The sequence below is a fragment of the Sceloporus undulatus genome, chromosome 4 (genome assembly GCF_019175285.1).
Source record: "Sceloporus undulatus isolate JIND9_A2432 ecotype Alabama chromosome 4, SceUnd_v1.1, whole genome shotgun sequence".
In the NCBI taxonomy this organism is placed as follows: Eukaryota; Metazoa; Chordata; class Lepidosauria; order Squamata; family Phrynosomatidae; genus Sceloporus; species Sceloporus undulatus.
Genome location: NC_056525.1, coordinates 135764830 through 135786480, shown reverse-complemented (window position 1 = coordinate 135786480; position 21651 = coordinate 135764830). Strand labels below are relative to the sequence as shown.

Here is a 21651-nt window from a genome sequence, read left to right as displayed (position 1 = left end):
AGGAGAAAGGGGGGGGGGGGAATCAGAAAATACAAGAAATTATGTTGTATCTTTTCACACACAGAGATGAAAACAGTGTCCATCCAAAAGAGAAAGCAATACAAATGCGAACGAACTCACCACATGAGTACGTACCCATTGGCTTCTTGATTTCAAATTAGTGTGTTTGCGCATGCGCAGGTTGGACAGGATCCTATGGCCGCCAGTAATCTCATGACTGAACAGGAGATGCCTTTCATACTAACACAAATTTGAATTGACTGCGAATTCACAGTGGAAAAAGATTTATACATTCTATATTTTTTCAAATTTAGCTATTCCTTGAATGTCTCACGATTGTGTTTGGATTGCCTTCCGTTTGTGTGCAACACCATTTGAGAATCTTTTACAAAATTACGTGAAATACCTTGGGAGACCCCGGATTAACCTTTGGTTAACCTTCCAATTTTTCCCGTGTGATAAAGTATTAACTGAAAGAAAGAAGTTGGCAGTATGAGCTTTCGTAGACTGATTCTACTTCCTCAGATGCATATGCATCTTTAGTCTAGGAAAGCGCATACTGCCAACTTGTTTTTGTTTCAGTTAATCTCAAAGGTGCAACAAGATCCCCCTTCCTATAAAGCTAAGAGATGCAAGAAAGTTCTTTGAAGCAATATCTATTAGTCTGGTGCCTGCTGGGTTTCAAAGGAGCAAGACTGAGGCTAAGGAGGTCTCTGATGGGCAGTGCCATCCCTAAGCAAATGGTAAAAAGGCAGGCAGAGGTTGGTGTGTAGAAGCCTGCTGGGCCAGTACTATTGGCTCCAAGGGTCCAGCCTCTTATGCTTCTCTCTGGCTGTCTTTCCTCCCTTCTCTGGAGTACACAGTGCCCATAGCAGATTTTCCTCCCAACTATTCTTAGCTTCCCTCCTGTGTTCACAAGACAGAGGCATGCATCCCTGCGACCACCAGAAGCACTCATGTGTTTTTAATTGTGTTTTGTATTTTAACATGCTTTCTTTCAGTAAAGAAATAACATTTATTATTATTATTATTTGCTTTGATCTCCTTCAGCAGTACAGTGTGACTGGAACCACACTCTGGGGTTGGTTGTAATGAGAGAGGGAGGGAGGGAGGCTGCATCCACACCGTAGAAATAGAATCATAGAGTTGGAAGAGACCGCAAGGGCCATCCAGTCCAACCCCATTCTGCCATGCAGGAAATCTCAATCAAAGCATCCCTGACAGATGGCCATCCAGCCTCTGCTTAAAGACCTTTAAGGAGGGAGACTCCACCACTCTCTCAAGTGAAATAATCCAGTTTGACATTGCTTCTGGTGCCACAGCAAACTACCATTCCCAACATTTTATAGCCTTGAGCCATGGCAGTTAAAGCCGTGTCAAACTGGATTATTTCTGTAGTTTGGATAGACTCAGAGAGAGAGTGAGAGAGAGAATAAAGTGAGTGCTGACTTAGAAGGGTTATTTCAGTGAGGATATCTTAATTTCTCCCTCCAAAGTAGGAGAGAAACTAGAATTGCAGGTAAACTCAGACTTCATCCCTCTCAGAATATGAGACTCGGATAGAATAAATTACTGTTATGATCAAACAAAGGCAAATGCCATCCTTGGGAACCAATTTTTCCCTGGATGACTCCCCGTGGTACGCAGTTAGGGCGGGCGGATATTTATTCTTGCAAGATTTATTGTTTTGGGACAGGTAATTGCCTTTCAAATGTTTCCTGGAAATAAATTTTGATTTTGATTTCTGTTTCTATGGTGTTGTCTTGAAGAGAGGAAGAAGGGAGATGAGTTGTTGGGAGGGTGGCCCGCATGCATATTTGTATGTAAGTAGGTGTCTGTATGATACCACTCCACATTGCAGCAATAATCAGGTTTGGCACCACTTTGATTGCCATGGCTCAATGCTATGGAATTCTGGGAAGTGTAGTTTGTTGGGGCAATAGAGTCTTCTCTGTGCTGAACAATTGCCACGCCAAAGGATTTTCTGCTCTTCCCACCCCACAATTGGTGGGAAAGGGGCTGGAGTTTTTTAAGAAGAGATCATGGAAGAGCTTTGGCTAGGACTATGGAGACCAGGGTTCGAATCCTGGTCCAGCCATGAAAACCCACTGGGTGACCTTGGGCAAGTCACATTCTCTCAGCCTCAGAGGATCCCCTCTGCACAAATCTTGCCAAGAAAACCCCAAGATAGGTTCACTTTAGGGTTGCCATAAGTCAGAAACAGCTTGAAGGCACACAACAACAACAAGTGTTAATTACTGGATTGCTGCTGCATTTTCAAGTGCACACATCACTCCAGCAACCTTGTATCATGTCAGATGTGACATGGTAGTGGCGGTGGTTTGCTTTGCCTCTGGCAGCCAGTGTCTTGGGGTCAATGGTGCCACAAGGGCTCTGTGTGTGTGTGTGTGTGTGTCCAAGCAAAGCAGAGCCTCTTTGGCTTATCCCTGGCTGGATTTGTGCTGGGCCCAGTATCAGTGCACAGCTCAATCTCCTCGGAAATCTGCGCCTCTTGGAAATCTCATAAGTAGATTGTTAACAGATTACGCTGAACTCGACAGGAGGGAGGCCGCCAGAGCAGAGGCCCTTGCTTTTGGAAGAAGAAAGAAAGGGATGAGGCCCAGGCAGACCAGCCATCGCATAGTAGACTTGTTATCACAAGGAGGCAAAGGGATCTGTATCACCTTTGAGACAATCTGCAGGAAAGAAGCTGGGAGCAGGAGCTTCATAGGCTTGAGCCTGCTTCCTCAGATGCATAGGGCCCCAGAGGGAAGCGGGTCACATGAGCTTTCATAGGCTCCTTGGCTCTGCAACCTCAGACAAAATCCTAGAATCCTAGAGTTTGAATAGACCCCAAGGGCCATCCAGTCCAATCCTTGCCATGCAGGAACTCGCAATCAAAGCACAGATGGCTATCCAGACTCTGTTTAAACACCTCCAAAGAAGGAGACTCAAGCACTCTCTAAGACAGCATAGTCTGCTGTTGAATAGCCCTTACTATCAGGAATTTCTTCCTAATTTTTAGGTAGAATCTCTTTTCTTGTAATTTGAATCCATTGCACTGGGTCCTGTTCTCTGGAGATGCAGAAAACAAGCTTGCTCCCTCCTCAATATGACATCCCTTCAAATACTTAAATAGGGTTGTCATATCACCTCTTATCTGTCTCTTTTCCAGGCTAAACATCCCCAGCTCCCTAAGTCTCTCCTCATAGGGCATGGTTTCCAGACCCTTCACCATCTTAGTGCCCCCCTTAGGACACACTCCAGTTTCTCAACATTATTTTTGAACCGTGTTACTCAGAACCGGACACAATATTCCAGGTGGGGCCTGACCAGAGCAGAATAGAGTATTACTATTACTTCCCTTGACCTAGACACTATATTTCTATTGATGCAGCCTAGAATTGCATTGGCCTTTTTAGCTGCCGCATCACACTGTTGACTCATGTTCAGCTTGTGGTCTACTAGGACTCCTAGATCCCTTTCACATCTAGTCTCCTTAAGCCAGGTGTCCCCCATCCTATATCTATGCATTTCATTCTTTCTGCCTATGTGTAGTACCTTACATTTCTCCCTGCTGAAATTCATTTTGTTTAGTTATTTGAAGACACATAGGGTCCCATAGGGAACCTGGTCGCATGAGAAGCAGGTGGCATGAACTTTCATGTAGACTTTAGCCTAGGGGACCCTATGCACTTGAGGAAGTAGGCTCAACCCTATTATTATTATTATTATTATTATTATTATTATTATTATTATTAATACCCCACCTTCCTCCCAGTACAGAGACTCAAGGTGGCAAGGAGATGTTGTACAAAACATGCATCTGAGGAAGGAGGCTCAAGCCTAGGAAAGCTCATGCTACTAGCTCTCAGTTACAGTATCAAAAGTAATGGAGCTTGTTTTCTGCTGCTCCAGAGAACAGGACCCAGAGCAAAGGATGCAAGCTACAGGAAAAGAGATTCCAGCTCAACATTAGGAGGAACTTCCTGACAGTAAGGGCTGTCTGACAGTGGAACACACTCCCTTGGAGTGTAGTGGAGTCTCCTTCCTTGGAGGTCTTCAAACAGAGGCTGGATGGCCATCTGTCAATGGGGATGCTTTGACTGAGAGTTCCTGCATGGCAGAATGGGGTTGGACTGGATGGCCCTTGCGGTCTCTTCCAACGCTATGATTCTATGAGGTGCTACAAGATCTCTCCACACGCTGACGTTGCAGACTAACATGGTTTTAGATCTTTTCACGTTATGGCCGTTTTGGTCTGGAAAACCAGTCTGCAAAGGCATCTTGTACAAAACATGCACCTGAGGAAGGAGGCTCGAGCCTAAGAAAGCTCCTGCAGCCCACTTCTGTCTTTCAGTGAGTCTCAAAGGTGCTGCAAGATCTCTCTCTACATGCTGAATTTAGAGACTTAACACGGCTAGATCTCAAAGGTAGTCTCAAAGGTGCCTTTGCCCACTGTTTTCCCAGACTCGCAGAGCCATGTCTTTGTCGTCCCAAGGAAGCCTCCTATTCCCCCATTCATTTGCCCCACTTTCTCTGCACTTCTCTGAAGCTCTTGAATGCCGCTGATCGCCGCAGGGCAGCGCTCTGCTCCTCTTCCAGGACGCCTTGGGAAACGAAGAGCTAACAAAGTTGGAGGGGTTGGAGATGAATAAATGGCCCCCCTCTCCTGTCTCTGTGGGTTGTTTAATCCTATGGGGAGACCCGTCTCCCAGCCCAAGAGGCATGATCCCTAGGATGGATGCTCAAACTCCAGATCCCTCTCCTACCCTCCTTCCTTCCTTCCAGCCCCCATCTTCTTGTGATGCTGCGGAAGGGGAGCGTGGGATCTGTAGTGCACCCCAAGGGCGAGCAGGGAGGGATCCCCCAGGAGTGTGTGTGTCTTTGTGTTGTGTAGTGTGCCTTGTGTGTGTGTTCCTGTTGGCGGCGGATCGGATCGGGGTGTGTGTGTCTGTGCGCCCTCCGCCTTGATCCGTCTTGTCTGGGTTTGTAATCCCCTTCTCCGGTAATTAAAACATATATATATATATAATAATATCAGCATTACAAGGGGAACGGTGTGCGGGGAAATGTAATCAATTCTGTCGGAGCTTAACCATCTGGTAAAGGTTAAATCCATGCGCCGAGGCTGATGTCGGGATTGGGAGGATTTGCTTGCCGATGTGTTTCGGGGGCTTGGAAGGGGGAGATCCGACATCTGGGGAGAAGGGGATGGAACTTGGCTTCTATGGGGAGAGGTCTTAGGAGGGAGAGCCCCAAAGATGGAGAATTGGTGGCCCCTGACAGGCAGGAAAACCTCCTTTGGGCTGAAGCAAACACAAGCCGGGACCCGGCTTTGTTGGCTTCAGGCCAAAGGAGGTTTTCCTGCCTGTCAGGGGCCACCAATTCTCCATCTTTGGGCTGCCTTTGCTCAACCCTTCGGCTTGCTAGGGAAGGGAGCTGACCTTTTCTGGCATGCAGATGATTTCAGTTTCCCGGGGGTAAGAATTCAAACAGAGCTTCTCTCCTTTCCTCCCTCCCTGCCTCTGGGGAACAAAAAAACACACGTGTGGTTGTTCTGGGCACACAATTCAAAAAGAAGAGGATGTTGGCAAGTGGAGCGTGTCCAGAGGAGGGCGACCACTGGTGAAGGTCTGGAAAGCATGCCTTATGAGGAGAGCTGGGTCTGTTCAGCCTGGAAGAGGATGGTTAGAGGTGATATGACAGCCCTGTTTAAGTATTTGAAGGGATGTCATATTGAGGAGGAGCAAGCTTTTTTCCTGCTGCTCCAGAGGATGGATTCAGAACAATGGATCCAAGCGCCAGGAAAGAGATGCCACCTCAACATTAGGGAACTTCTGACAGTGAGAGCAGTTACAGTTCTTTGGGGGAGTGTTTGAATCTCTTTCTTTGAGGCTTGTTTGAAGCAGAGGCTGGATGGCTACCTGTCGGAGGTGCTTTGTTTGTGAGTTCCTGCATGGCGAAAGGGGTCCGATGGATGGCCCTTAGGGTCTCTTCCAGCTTGGCTTCTAGGATATTTAGTCTCTCGGGGGTAGTTTGTGTGTGAGTTCCTGCCATGACAGAGGGGGTTCGGCTTGCCTGTCCCTTGAGGTGCCTCCCAGCCCCAGGATCGCGGGGTCCCTGCTCCTTCTTCGGCCAGCGAGGGGTTAACCTGGCCGCCCGTCCTCCTCTCGACGGCGCTGTCCGCCAATGCGGTGCTGAAAAGACAGCCCGCTCGCCGCCTCCCCGCCAGCCTCCAAGTCTTGGGAAGTCCAAGTCCCTGGAATAGAGAGAGAGATAGCGAGGGAGAGGGAGGCAGCTCCGGAGCCGAGCGGGACGCCTCCCGATGCCTTCCTCGGAGGCGGCGGGAGGCAGCGGCGGGACTCCCCGGGGCTGCCCTGCTCCCGGCCCCGTCTTGGGGCTGATGCTGGTGATATTGGCGACGTCTCTGGTGCTGGCGGTGGCTGGCTCTCCGGCGGCGGCGGCTGGCTCTTCTCAGCAGCTGCGCTACTCGGTGCCGGAGGAGCTGGAGCACGGGGCTTTCGTGGCCAACCTGGCGGAGGACCTGGGGCTGGACGTCGGGGCGCTGTCGGCGCGGCGGTTCCGGATCGCCTCCCGGGCGGGGTCCAAGCAGCACCTGGAGGTCAACCTGGAGAACGGGATCCTCTTCGTGAACGAGAAGATTGACCGGGAGGAGCTCTGCGAGGCCGGCGGCGGAGGCTCGGGAGAGAGAGCCCCGTGTCTGCTGCACCTGCAGCTGGTGCTGGAGAGCCCCTTGGCGCTGCACCGGGTGGAGGTGGAGGTGCTGGACGTCAACGACCACGCGCCCCGCTTCCCGTGGCCCGAGTACGCGCTGGAGGTGGCCGAGTCGGCGGCGCCAGGCTCCCGCTTCCCGCTGGAGAGCGCCCAGGACCCCGACGCCGGCTCCAACGCCCTCCGCACCTACCGCCTCAGCCCCAACGCCTTCTTCGCCCTCGAGGTCCAGAGCCGCAGCGACGGCAGCAAGTTCGCCGAGCTGGTGCTGGAGCGGAGCCTGGACCGGGAGCAGCAGCCCAGCCACCGGCTTCTGCTCACTGCCCTCGACGGCGGGCTTCCCGAGCGGTCGGGCTCAGCGCGGCTCTCGGTCTCCGTCCTGGACGCCAACGACAACGTGCCGGTCTTTGAGCGGAGCTCCTACTCGGTCCGGATCCGGGAGGACGCCCCGCCGGGGACGCTGGTGGTCCGCCTGAACGCCAGCGACGCCGACGAGGGCCCCAACGGGGAGGTGGAATACTCCTTCAGCGGCCACGCTCCGCCCGAGGCCCGGCAGCTCTTCAGCGTGGAGCCCCGCGGCGGCGAGGTGCGGCTGAAGGCCCGGCTGGACTACGAGCGAGCCAGCCTCCACGAGCTCTACGTCCAGGCCAAGGACCGGGGCCCCTCCGCCGTCGCCGTCCACTGCCGCCTCCTGGTCCGCCTCCTCGACGTCAACGACAACGCCCCCGAGATGAGCCTTACCCCGGTCTCCGGCCCGGTGCTGGAGGACGCCCCCACCGGCACCGTCATCGCTCTGCTCAGCGTCCAGGACCGAGACTCCGGCGACAACGGACGGGTCACCTGCCGCCTGGAGCCGCCCGAGGGGCCCTTCCGGCTCCAGCCGGCCTTCCCCGGTTCCTACACCCTCCTTACCGCCGGGCCTTTGGACCGGGAAGCCGTGGCAGAGTACAACCTCACCCTGACGGCCAAAGACGGGGGATCCCCGGCGCTGACCACCCGCGCCGCCTTCTCCGTCTCGGTCTCCGACGTGAACGACAACGCGCCCCGCTTCCTGCAGCCTTCCTACAGCGTCTCGGTGCTGGAGAACAACGCCCCGGGGGCCTCCTTGTGCTCGGTCAGCGCCCGGGACCCGGACGGGCAGCAGAATGCCTACCTGTCCTACTCGCTGGCCGAGGAAGGGCGCTCCATCCAGGGCATGCCGGTGGGCACCTACGTCTCTATCAACGCCGACAGCGGCCACATGTACGCCCTCCGCTCCCTCGACTACGAGCAGATCCGCAGCTTCCAGGTGATGGTCCTGGCCCACGACGCCGGCTTCCCGCCGCTCAGCGGCAACGCCACCGTCACCGTCTTCGTCCTCGACCAGAACGACAACCCCCCGGTCATCGTCGGGCCCTTGCTGATGCCTCCCCCGGGGAACGCCTCGGGCTCCCTGGCGGCGGAGGGGACTTTGGCGGCGGTGCCCCGAGGAGCGGAGGCCGGCTACTTGGTGGGGAAGGTGTCCGCGGTGGATGCCGACGCCGGGCAGAACGCCCGCCTCTCTTACCGGCTGCTCCAAGCCACCGAGGCCGGGCTCTTCAACGTGGCCCTCCACACCGGAGAGATCCGCACCGCCCGGCCCTTCCTCGACCAGGATCCCCCCCGACACCGCCTCTTGGTCCAGGTAAGGGACCACGGGCAGCCGCCGCTCTCCGCCTCGGTCGCTCTCCTCCTCTCTTTGGTCGACGGCCTCCCGGAGACCCTCCCCGTCCTCCCGGTTTCCGAGGACAGCCATGCCGCCGCCTCTTCCCCGCTGACCCTCTACCTGATCGTCTCCCTGGGCTCCGTCTCGCTCACCTTCCTGGTCGCCATCCTGGTCCTCACTGCCGTCAAGTGCCGCAAGGACCGGGACTTCGGGTGCGCCCTCCCGCCCTGGATCCAAGGGAGAGGGGAGGATGGGGAATGCAGTGCCGGGGATCGGGAGGAGGGAGGCTGCTGCTCCTGCGACCCGTCGGCGCCCCCCCGGGTCCGAGCTCTTCAAGAACAATGCCGGCCACCCACCTCCGCCTCCGCAGCAGCAGGGCAACAACGGCGGCGGGGAGGGCCCCCCGGGCTACTGCTACAAGGTCTGCCTGAGCCCCGAGTCCGCCCAGAGCGACTTCATGTTCCTCAAGCCCTACAGCAGCCCCCCGAGGAGGAAGAAGAAGAGCCACAACCAGGCGCCCGACAAAGCAACACCCGACTCGGCCAAGAAAGCCCCGGGGACCAACAACAACAACGCCGGGCAGGTAACTGAGACACACACACACACAGAAGGGGAAGGGTCCGGAAAGGGTCCGGGGAAATGAGAGCAGGACTCGCCCCATAGACCCCTCGCACTCCAGGCATAGGTCAGGGTTCAAAGATAAGATAGCCCTGTTAGTCTCTAGAATCAGTAGGCAGAGAGATCTTGCATCACCTTTGAGACTCACTGAAAGGAAGAAGTGGGCAGCAAGAGTTTTCCTAGACCCAAGTCTACTTCCTCAGATGCATATTATTATTATTAATTATTATTATTATTATTCAAAGATATAGCCGTGTTAATCTGTAGAACCAGGACACAGAGAGATCTTAGAGCACCTTTGAGGCTCTCTGAAAGAAAGAGCTGGGCAGCAGGAGCTTCCTCAAATGCATCTCTGAGGAAGTAGACTGAAGTCTACACAAAAAACATGGTGCCAACTTCTTTTAGTGAGTCTCAAAGGTCTCTCTACAAAAAACACGCAAGGGGGGGGGGGTCCCACCAAACAGTGATACCTTTGATTTTTTTGGGGGGGGGTTCGGACTCTGTGGCCATGTTCTAGAAGAGTTTATTCCTGACGTTTCGCCAGCATCTGGCATCTTCAGAGAATACCTTTGTACACTTTACATAATATACTTGTTGCAAGCTTTCGAAGCTCCACGGGCTTCTTCATCAGGCAAGATGTCCCAAACCAAACAGTTGGAGATGTTAGTCAGGTGCCTGCATGTTGTTTCGGTCTCTCAGTGCTAACAAGTCCTTTCCGACTTAGGGCGGCCTAAGGGGTTTCCTTGGCCAGTTTCTTCAGAGGAGGCTGAGAGAGTGTGACTTGCCTTTCAGGTGGGTTTCGTGGCCAAGGTGGGACTCGAACCCTGGCCTGCCTCCCGAGCTTGGCTCTGCAAAATCCACTTTATCCAATGCATGCAGGAAAGTCTTGCTACATTCCGGAGCAGCAACTTTTTAAAGCTAATTACCGGGCCCTTTGATCAAGTGGCAGCGTCGACATGAGTAACCCTCAGCAGAGGAGAGAGAGAGAGAGAGAGAGAGAGAGCGAGAGCGAGAGAGCCCTCCTCCTCCTCCTCCTCTTCCTCTGCTACTGGGCTTCTCGGCGTTTCCGTTAATTATTTTGGAAAACGACAGGCTCGCTCTGAATTAGCGGGAAGCGCTGCTCAGAAAAAGAAGCAGCAGCAGCGAAGCGGGCGCTGTCGGAAGGGATGACGGATCGCCTCGCCTGATGCCTCTGCCTCTCCCTAGCCCCAGGCAAGCGACCCACATCGCCTCCTCCTAAGGCCCCCCCTTAAGATAGGCTTCATTTACTACTGTATTCGATTTCTATAGGCCGCCTTCCTCCCAGGAGGGACCCAAGGCGGCTTACAGGTGGGAGCTTTTGGCTGGGAAGCTCCTGGGAAGCAAAGGAAAAGGGGTTTGCTTCCTGCTCCAGACAGATCCTACATCCTCAACCTTCTGTCCAAGAGGAAGGTGACCAGACACATCCTCCTTTCCCATGACATGTCCTACATACCAGCCTTTTGTCGCAGATCAGGGTGACCAGACAGTCCTCCATTTCCAGGACATGCCCTACACCTCAGTCTTCTGTCCAAGAGGAAGGTGATCAGACACATCCTCTTTTTCCATGACATGTCCTACATCTTAGCCTTTTGTCCCAGAGGAGGGCAACTAGACACGTCCTCCTTTTCCATGACATGTCTTACATCTTAGCCTTCTGTCTCCAAGCAGGGTGACCAGACACGTCCTCTTTTTTCATGACATGTCCTACATTCTAGCCTTCTGACTCCAAGCAGACACGTCCTCTTTTTTCATGACATGTCCTACATTCCATCCTTCTGTCCAAGCAGGTGAGCAGATACATCCTCCTTTTCCATGACATGTCCAACATCTGAGCCTTCTGTCTAAGAGGAAGATAACCAGACACGTCCTCCTTTTCCATGACATGTCCTACATCTCAGCCTTCTGTCCCAGAGCAGGGTGACCAGACATGTGCTCCTTTTCCATGACATGTCCTAAATTTTAGCTTTCTGTCCAAGAGGAAGATGACCGAATACATCCTCCTTTTCCATGACATGTCCTACACCCCAGCCAATTCTAGAATGCCCTCCATTTTGAGCAGTACTAAGAAGCATGGATACAGCCAGCATGGTGCAATGGTCTGAGTATTTAACTACGACACTGGAGACCAGGGTTCGAATCCTGGCTTGGCCATGGAAACCCACTGGGTGATCTTGGGCAAGTCACACTCTCTCAGCCTCAGAGGATGGCAGTGGCAACCCCCCTCTGAAAAAATCTTGCCAAGAAACTTCCACAATAAGGTCACCATAAGTCAGAAAGGACTTGAGGGCACACAAGAAGCATGGATTTTTTGTGATATTGTTTTGAGCTTTTTATTGGGTTGTGTCCTACATTTTTTTCTGGAATGCCTTACATTCCACATTGCCTCCTTGTCCTCCTTTCATGGGTCAACTTGTATGCAGAGCCACAGGCCCTCTGACCTGGTGTCCTCACCTCAAAGGAGGACAAAGCACAGCAAACCTTCCAAAAAAGGAGGATGTAACTCAATAAAAGCTAAAACCACTCCTGCCGACTTAAATCCATGCTTCTCAGTCATGCCCAAAATGGAGGACGTTTTGAAGTTTCTCCTAGATAGAAGGCCGAAATGGAGAATGTGTCCTGGAAAAGGAGGACATCTGGCCAACTTGGGTTCAGCCCAGGCCTAAGCAGGGAGGCCTGGTCTTAGTGTCAGGTGGGGCATCAGGTAAGAGAGCTGGCATCCCCCAGATGGAGGTGAAATCCATCTCCTGAAGGAGCTACCTTGAAATCGTTGGTGAAAGGTCTGGAAACCATGCCTTATGAGGAGACTTCGGGAGCTAGATATGTTTAACCTGGAGAAGAGAAAGTTAAGAGGTGGTAAGATAGCCCTGTTTAAGTATTTGAAGGGATGTCATGTTGATGAGGGAGCAAGCTTGTTTTCGGCTGCTCCAGAGAACAGAATCTGGAGCAGTGGATGCAAGCTACAGGAAAAGGGATTCCACCTCAACATTAGGAAGAACTTCCTGACAGCGAGAGCAGTTCATCAGTGGAACAGGCTGCCTTGGAAAGTGATGGAGTCCCCTTTGGAGATCTTTAAACAGAGGTTGGGTGGCCATCTGTCAGAGATTCTTTGATTGTGATTTCCTGCATGGCAGAAGGGGATTTGTGTGTTTCTTGATGGTCCTCGATGGCCCCTTCCAAATCTGTGATTCTATAGAGCCCCTTCAACCTTGTCCCCTTCCTATATAAGGAAGGGAAGGTGGCAGAAAGTGGGACTGGAGGATGAAGAGGATGGGTACCTTGCTGGGCATTTTGTCTGTGCCAGGCTTTGCCATCCTCTGCCTGCCCTTTTGGCAGAAATTAATGCTGAACTCTGCTGTCATTGAAGAGGAAAGGGAAGATGGGGCGATGCTTTGTGGGGGAGACAAAAAACGCCTTGTCGTTTCCAAGAGCTGATCCCTGGAAGGGTGTAAAAAGAAGAGAATAGATGGGCTCCTCAATTCAAAATCTGACAGAGGGAAAGGGATTTATTTTATATATATATATATCTATACTTTAAAATGACAACATTGGTTAAACACATAAATGAATAGCGTCTAATTTCCCTCCGATGAAATTCTCTCCCAGTAACGCGATTACCCGGGATGGATAAGGATGAAAAGTATAATCCACTTACAAACATTTTCTTTTAAAACCCCCCACTTTTCACCACACAGCCCTTTTCAAAAATGAGCCAGAGACAGGCCTTTCTTCTTCTTTTTACATTTTCCCCTTGGATGGTTGGACACAGTTGTCTAATATGTTAATGTGATTTCAGTTCCAGTCAGTTCTAAACTCCCACAAGTGACCTGGAATAGGGAGCTATGATTTCCACATCTCTTTGCCTCCGGCGGACCCAAGAGAGAACAGCAGTGCCACCAAATCCACCATGGGAGGTGGCCCCACATAGGGGAGATCCAGAGCATTTCTGAAAGGGCCTGGGACCCTTCATGAGGGCTGCATCCAACTGCAGAAATAATCTGGGTTGAGACCACTTTAACTGCCATGGCTCCATGCTGTGGAATTATAGGAATTGTAGTTTGCTGTGGCCCCAGAGCTCTGTTCTGACCCTTTCCTAGGCAACCCCACTCCCAGATTTAGGAAGGCCCTCAGCCAAAAAAACTGCATTATTTCTACAGTGTAGATGCACCTATGGCCAGTGTAGATGCACCTATGGCATTATTTCTACAGTGTAGATGCACCTATGGCCAGTGTAGATGCACCTATGGCCAGTGTAGATGCACCTATGGCATTATTTCTACAGTGTAGATGGCCAGTGTAGATGCACCTATGGCAAGTGTAGATGCACCTATGGCATTATTTCTACAGTGTAGATGCACCTATGGCCAGTGTAGATGCACCTATGGCCAGTGTAGATGTACCTATGGCATTATTTCTACAGTGTAGATGCACCTATGGCCAAAGGGGGGTGCCCGTCCCCCCTGCCACCCCAAGGCCCCTTTTCATAAAATCATAAAGTTGGAAGAGACCATCCAGGGCCATCCATGCAGGAAATCTCAATCAAAGTATCCCCGACAGATGGCCATCCAGCCTCTGAGGTCTTTAAACAGAAGCTGGATGTCCATCTGTCGGGGATGCTTTAATTGAGAGTTCCTGCATGGCAGAAAGGGGGTTGGACTGGATGGCCCTTGTGGCCTCTTCAAACTCTATGATTCTATGAAAAGAGGCCTGACATAGCTCCATCCTACAGAATCTTGGGATTTGTAGTTTTGTGAGGCACTAGCCTTGTGTAATGGTTTTGGTGTTGGACTAGGACACTGGGAGACTATGGTTCGAATCCCGGCATAGTTATGGAAACCCACTGGGTGACCCGACATCCTCCTTTTCCAGGACAGGCCCTCCATTTCAACCTTCTGTCCAGGAGGAATGTCAAGATGTCCTCCATTTTTAACATGACTAAGAAGCATCAATTTGCATTTATGAATGTTTTTAGCATTTATGTTGGAATGGCCCACATTTTTCTTGAAGGTCCTGGGCAAGTCACACTCTCTTAGCCTCAGAGGATGGCAATGGCAAATCCCCCTATGAAGAAACTTGCCAAGAAAATCCTATGATAGATTTCTCCTCAGGGTCACTGTTAAGTCAGAAATGACTTGAAGGCAGACAGCAACAAGAGGCACCAGCATTCCTTAGCTGAGGAGACCTGGTAAAACTACAAATCCCAGGTCTCCATCCCAAAGTATGGAGCTGCAGCACTTCAGGAACCCAGAAAGGCAGAGTGGTTTGAATGCTGGACTACAACACTGGGAGGCCAGGGTTCGAATTTCTGCTCCACCATCAAACCCACTGGGTGATCTTGGGAAAGTCACACTCTCTCAGCCTCAGGGGAAGGCAATGGCAAACCTCCCCTGAACCAAGGCCCTGAAAACCCCACAATAGGGTTACCATAAGTCAGAAATGACTTGAAGCTGCAACACAACAACAGCGCTTAAAGTGGTGCCAAACTGCACTATATCTACAGTGTGGATGCACCCCCTGGACTCGGCCTGCCAGGGTTTCGGAAGAAGAGAAAGCCCTTGGACCCTTGCTTGCCTCAAGCCTCTTCCCACCCAAATGAGACAAAAAGGCCACCTGAGGCCCAGTGAGCCGCCATGGACAGTTTTGGTCTTTCCCTCAGAACTGGCTCCGGTCGCCTCTGTTTCAGAGTCCCAAAACACACAGCTTGAGATGGCTTTATCTGTCCTGGCTCAATGCTAGGGATTGATGGGAACTGTTGTTTTGTGAGACATTTAACTTTCTCTGTCAGAGAGCTCTGGTGTTGCAATAAAGTACAATTCCCAGGATTCCCTAGCACTGAGCCAGACCAGTTAAAGCAGTCTCAAACTGGATTGTTTCTGCAGTGTGTTTTGGATCCAACCCCGCCAGGGCCTTGGCTTCAGGCCCACTTGATGGAAAATACAAAAGTAGGCCTCTCTTTGCACAGCCCTGGAGTGAAGGATGGAGCTGGGAAGAGATGAGGGAAGGACGGGAACTCGGTTTTTCCACCCCGCCTTCACTACGTGACCCCCATGCTAACAAGGCAGGCATATTAAGTCAAAGCGCATAACAATAGGACAATAATTGGGGATTTTCAAAGTAAGCTGAAGCGAACTGTGCTTCCATTTCACAAGCCAGCGAGTCTGACACCAAGATTTAAAAATAAAAAAAGAGAATCACTCCGGCAAAAGCAGCGAGGAGGCCAGGGAAACAGAATACCAATGAGGGCTCCTTGAAAAGGCCCTTCAAGAGGCCTTCCCTTCGCCCCAAGCCAGGCAGCAAGGGACTAGAGGAAGGCCAAGGCCTGGCTCTGTGGCCCCTCACCTCCCCACAGCACCTGTGGCGAGGAAGGCATTTCAAATAGGGCCCAGGGGAATATTTCCCCTCAGAGGGCTTTAAACCCCAGACCCACCCAACAACAGGCAGGAGAGCGGGCCAGACCTCCCCTTAAAGGACAGGGCACCTCAAAACATAGTATGTAGAGATCTTGTAGCACCTTTGAGACTAACAGAAAGGAAGAAATTGGCAGCATGAGCTTTCCTAGACTAAAGTCTACTTGCTCAGATGCGTTCAAGAAAATGTGGGACGTGACCAAATAAAAGCTCGAAACATATGAATGTAAACTCATGCTTCTTAGTCAGGCTCAAAATGGTGGACGTATTGGGATTCCTCCTGGATAGAAGATGTAAATGTAGGGCATATCCTGGGAAAGGATGACTTGTGGTCACCCTGGACTTGCCCAAGGCCACCCGGTGGGTTTCCATAGCTGAGCCAGGATTCGAAACCTGGTCTTTCAGTGTCCTAGTCCAATGGCCAAACAATTATACCACAACTGGTGCCTCCCAAAGTGACAAACCCAGGATTCTGTAGGATGGAACCATGTCAGATAAAGTGGTGTCAAACTGCATTATTTCTCCAGGCCTGAAAAGTCACAAGCAGCAGGCAAGGAAGCAAGGAAGACCCAGAACTGTCTGAGGCATTCTCTACATGTTTTGTTTTGCAGCATGACTCTGTAAATAATCTCAGTCGCACATTCCCAATTTGTTGTTCACACTGCTTTTTAAATTGGAACCGCATCTGTGTGCATCTCTGTGAGTTCTGTTGCCCACATGTGTCAGCGTGATGAATAAAGATGGAGTCAATGATGCGGATTTATTCAAAACATGCTCAACACATGGACACTTTTATCCTGGTTTATCCTGGGTCCATCTGCACTGGTAATTCACATAGCCAACAATGCAAATCCTTCAGGATACACTCCCCATCACATATCTCAGCTTTTGTGGTTTTTTTGGCACCCCACCTCCCCACAAAGTATGTTGAGTATATTTGACTTGCATGTGAACAAGATTCTATCCACATTCTAGTGGGATTATTTTGATTGTCTTCTTAGAAAAGACACTGGAGCCCTCCAAAGTTTAGCTGTTTAAGTGAAGACCTCTGGGCCAGGGTCATGCAAAGCCTGGAGCACTGGGTGCTGGCTCCTGTCCCAGAAAGAAAGGGAGTGAGACTTAGGGGCCAAGGTAGAAACAAGGTTGGGCTGTCTTGTCCTTTCACAAAAACTCATTGTCATTGCCAAGGCCATTTAGGGAGGATGTGCAAACCTGAGCTTTATGAGTCCCGCTTAGGGATTTCCACATAATTGTACTTGGACATGGACTGATACCCACGAATGTATTGATGCCTGCAGCATCAACTGATAATGGAGTCAGTTCAGCATATTCATCACCAGTCGTCCTCAAGTGCACAGTAGTCAAGTGTGAAGTTATTATCAGATGATTTTCTTCTATGTGTGAATAAGGCAACGGGTGTAAGTTTCTGTTTATACTGCTCTTTCTGATGTTCTCCCTGCTTTCAAAAGCAGACCTACAAATCTGTCTCCATCAGTACCCGTCTTACAGGTCACGACTGCCACATCCATCCCTGGTGCAGACACTGCATTGCAACCTGTAGTGGCTGGTACACAGCACAATCTGCGCTCCTTTCTGGACTGTACTCCACAATCCTTGACTTCCAGAATGTTATTTTTAAGGGAATGGTGGGACTGACAGTATGTTGTAACCAGTGTTAAATATTTGTCCTATGAAACTCACTGGTGTCTTCGTGCTGAAAGCAAGTCAGGTATTTTGGGAGAGCGTTGTTTAAGAGATCTCAATAATAAAACCACAACATCTGATTTTTAATGCTTGTGCTGTAAAGCATGGTTAGTTCTTGCTTTAACTGTAAAGAGCCTGTTGGGTCAAGTGTCATGAAGATGGATATTATATTCAACACCCTCTTTTCTCTCATTTGCAGGTGAAACAGCCCAATGCAGATTGGCTGCCATCTAAGCAATCAGCACTGAAGAGGTACTAGCGGCCATCTTGACTCATTTAATCTTAGAACTGTTTTTGCTGAACTTTTAAAGAGAATCTATCCTAAGATTCCTCTGTTTCTTTGCTCCTCTTTCTCCCTCCCCACATAGTTCACAGAGCCTAGAGGATGTTGGAGGAGTTCGTAGAGGAGTCCAGAAAGACCATGACAGGTTGCGCACTTTGGTTACTCCAGTCGCTGGTGAGTTTGGCCTTTAGAGTTGCAGAATTTATTTCAAAGGCTTCTGTAATTTATGAGTTGATGATAAGCTTCCACCAAGGTTTCCAGTTCCCCAGTCTTACCAAATTTATAAATCTTGTTAGCGGCAACTAACAAGGCCAATGTGATTTTAGGCTGCATCAATAGAAGTATAGTGTCTAGATCAAGGGAAGTAATAGTGCCACTATATTCTGCTCTGGTCAGGCTCCACCTGGAATATTGTGTTCAGTTCTGGGCACCACAATTCAAAAAGGACATTGAGAAACTGGAGCGTGTCCAAAGGAGGGCGACTAAAATGGTGAAAGGTCTGGAAACTATGCCCTATGAGGAATGCCTTAGGAAGCTGGGGATGTTTAGCCTGGAGAAAAGAAGGTTAAGAGGTGATATGATAGTCCTATTGAAATATTTGAAGGGATGTCATATTGAGGAGGGAGCAAGCTTGTTTTCTGCTGCTCCAGAGACTAGGACCCAGAGCAATGGATGCAAGCTCCAGGAAAAGAGATTCCACCTCAACATTATGGAGGAATTTCCTGACAGTAAGGGCTGTTCGACAGTGGAACACACTTCCTTGGAGTGTAATGGAGTCTCCCTCCTTGGAGGTCTTCAGACGGAGGCTGGATGGCCATCTGTCGGGGATGCTTTGATCTGGCAGGGGGTTGGACTGGATGGCCTTTGCGGTCTCTTCCAACTCTATGATTCTATGATTCTATAATTATAATACTGTATAGGCTGAACAATGATGGACAGATGTGTAGGGATCACAGGGTTCACAGTGGCAAGGATGGCTCTGCAGAGGGGGCACTATGCCTGGCATAGTGGTTAGAGTGTTGGATTAGGTGTGGGAACATCTAAGTTCAAAACTTCATCCAGCTAAACAGTTTGCTAAGGGACCTTGAGCCAGTCACCCAGCCTCAGCTACCTTACAAGGTTGTTGTGAACACTAAGAAAAGTGGGGGACCTATATGCGACCCTGAGCTCCTTGGAAGAAAGGTGGGATATAAAAATGCAATAAAACAAGTCCTTAAAATATTTATTTTGCTGTCTTAGATGAGTTATATCCAAGCTGAACTCTGCTGTTGGGAACAGGATGGGGAATTTTGCTAGCTAGATATGTTTTATAAAATGTATGATGACTGATATGCTGCCTTCTCACATCAGCTTTCTTTTTGTCAATAGATGCTACTTTTCTTTTTACAGAACTTCAGAAGGGATCTGGGCCCGCCAACAGTGTCTGGACCCCTCGGTATGGCCCTCTGTACTCTCAGCACATTTCGCCTCTGGATTATCAACACAACGTATATATTCCAGGGACACCAACCATGCCTGCTAGTAAAGACGGGCCCCTCTTCCTGGAACAGGAGACCAAGAACAGCTTCTCTACCTTTGGGAAGAGGAAGAAAATGACCACCTATTGTGATATACATGACAACATGATTATTAACAATAATCTGAAATAATGCTTGCTCTTGACCAGTAAGAAGGTACAGATGATGACAAAGAGCTGTCCATGGTGATGGTGAAGCTAGAATGAGATTTCTGGTCTTAGCCAACAAGTTGTTCTGCCCAGCACAAATTGGTCGACAGGACTTCTCTACAATCTGCCTTTCCTAAAAGTCTGGTGAACTCAGTATGACTATAATGTCAAGGCTCCAGCTGTAATTTGCAATGAAACTGGAAATAATTGCAAGCTGTGAACAAATGATTGTTCTTGGAATGAAACAAAAGTCAAAAGAACGCAGGTGAAATTTTTACTGTTTTGGTGGAGTCACTGAAGGGAAGATACCACATGGCTGACAGTTTGACCCAGGTCATCCAAAGTTAAATGAACAATTTGTCTCGTATTGTGGAACAAACAGGCTTGGGTGGAGTAGGAATAGAGACTGGATGCCTGGAAGTCAAAGCAGCCGTGTCCTGCACACACCAGTAAATCTTTAGCAAGAGATTCATTTTGTAATTGGTGTAGTCATTCTCTTCTTGGTCTGTGTGAATGTTTCAAGTGCACCCCTGTGTGTTTTCTCATCTTTTTAGCACAGCAAAATGGCTACAATATGCAAAAACGTGGAAAGCGGGGGGAAAAATACTTGCGTTAAGCCCACTGGGATATATACTCCCACCAGAAAGAGGTTTTTCTTCTTTTGAGTGAGGAAGAGGGTAATGTGGAGCATGCAAAAAACAAAACAAAAATACCCAATCCATTTATTTAATATCTCACCTAAAGATTTAAAAATACATGAAAAAAAACCACCCACATTTGTTTGGATGTAAAGCAAAATGACACCAGGTTTGGATGGGAGGTTTTTTCACTTGACCTTAACTTTGTGATTAGAAATTAGCAGGTTCGAGAAGGTTTCATTTTGTTCAGATCAGAGCTTAGTGATTAACATTTGGGTGAGAAAGAGTGTCAATAATAATAATAATAATAATAATAATAATAATAATAATAATAATACCTTCATACTCTTTCTTTCAGTCTTAGACTTTGGACTGTGTGTGTATGTATGACACAGATAAAGTCCAGCCAGGGATCTTTTGAATTCAAGTCTCTGCATGCAAATAGGAATGTACTAGCCCAAATAGGGTTGTCATATCTTATCATTCCCATCAGCCGTGCAGTGGTTTGAGTGTTGGACCACAACTCTAGAGACCAAGTTTCGATTCCCCACTCAGCTATGGAACCTTGGACAAGTCACATGCTCTCAGACTCAGGGGAAGGCAATGGTAAGCCTCCTCTGAACGAACCTTGCCAAGAAAACCCCAGGGTTGCCATAAGTCAGAAACAACTTGAAGGCACACAACACCAAACAACAACAGCAGTGGTTTAGCGACTCAGGGCATTGTATAGTTTATATAACTGAATTAAAATTAAAATCCAAACCCTGTCCTAAATTTAAACTGTACAAATTATGTACATTTTCAGAACTTCTCCCCTTTCTTGTGCAATCTATTTTGCAGGGTTTATGATTTCACATGCTCTGTTCTTGCTAGTTACGGGATTGTATCCTAATTCCAATCACTGGAAACCTTATTTACCTACACTGTTGTCTTGAAAGCTGAATAACTTATTTTCAAAAGAAAGAGATTTTTTTTAAAAAAAGAGCCAAATTTTGCACCCATTGCCACATGAGTATCATGTTCCCTTTGAAAACTGGCATACTTATTGCCTATGCTTCCAAGCAGACGTTGTAGCTATAAGGGCTGACCTTATTTGAAATGAAATGAAATAAATTAACAAGCAACTCTCAGAATTTCAGGAAACCCAATTTCGCAGCCAATAATACGCTTTGTACTTCCCTCTGAGCTCTCATGGAAACACAGCATGCCCAGGGCCCTGATAATCCAAATGTTTTTAAATGGTCCAGATTTGGAAAGGAGACCATTCTGCAGCCCCTAAAGGAATACCATGAAAAATCCAATTAAAATGGATGCTTTTACTCTCTGACATGGATCCTGCAATCTATCAGATCAAGGCAATGATATCTTCATTTCCACTTGTAACTTTATGTGGGTGGATCTCAATACAGTTTCTGTGGGAGATGGCATTACAGATCTTTAAAATGGCTAAATAGGCCAAGCGTCTTCTGCTCTGCTTCCTCAAGCATAGCTAATTTTAAAGGCAAAAGAAGTCTTGAACACAAACCCTTTTAGATTTCTTTTTTTTAGAAAATGCATTGATAAAACACAGAAAAGGGAGGGGGAAAGGCGCCTTCTGAAGGGAAGACCCTTATCAGTATTATCTTAAAGGAGCAGGACTTCATTACTGGGGGCCTTTACCAAAGTCTCCAGCTCTGTATCAGCTTTCTTTATTCCAGAGGAAGCCCCTTTATTATAGCTTCTTTCCTCACTACTACAGAAAATATCATTCTGCTGGCTTATAGCACATTGCTCCCCATCTCCTTCAGCTGTCCGCTGGGCACCTGCAGTTTGGAGGCTGTAGATGGATGTTTCTGCATCTGTCAAAGGATTTTAAGTTGCTACTGAATTGGATGCAAGGAGATGACGGATGAGCAAAA

At 49.2% G+C, this 21651-nt stretch overlaps 1 protein-coding gene and 1 pseudogene across 1 annotated transcript in view; one reads left to right on the top strand and one right to left on the bottom strand.

Moving 5' to 3' along the window:
- The window catches only part of LOC121927768 (histidine--tRNA ligase, cytoplasmic-like), a 250341-nt gene that overhangs the window by 97673 nt on the left and 131017 nt on the right, over positions 1 to 21651 (bottom strand).
- On the top strand, positions 6293 to 20323 carry LOC121927763 (annotated as a pseudogene).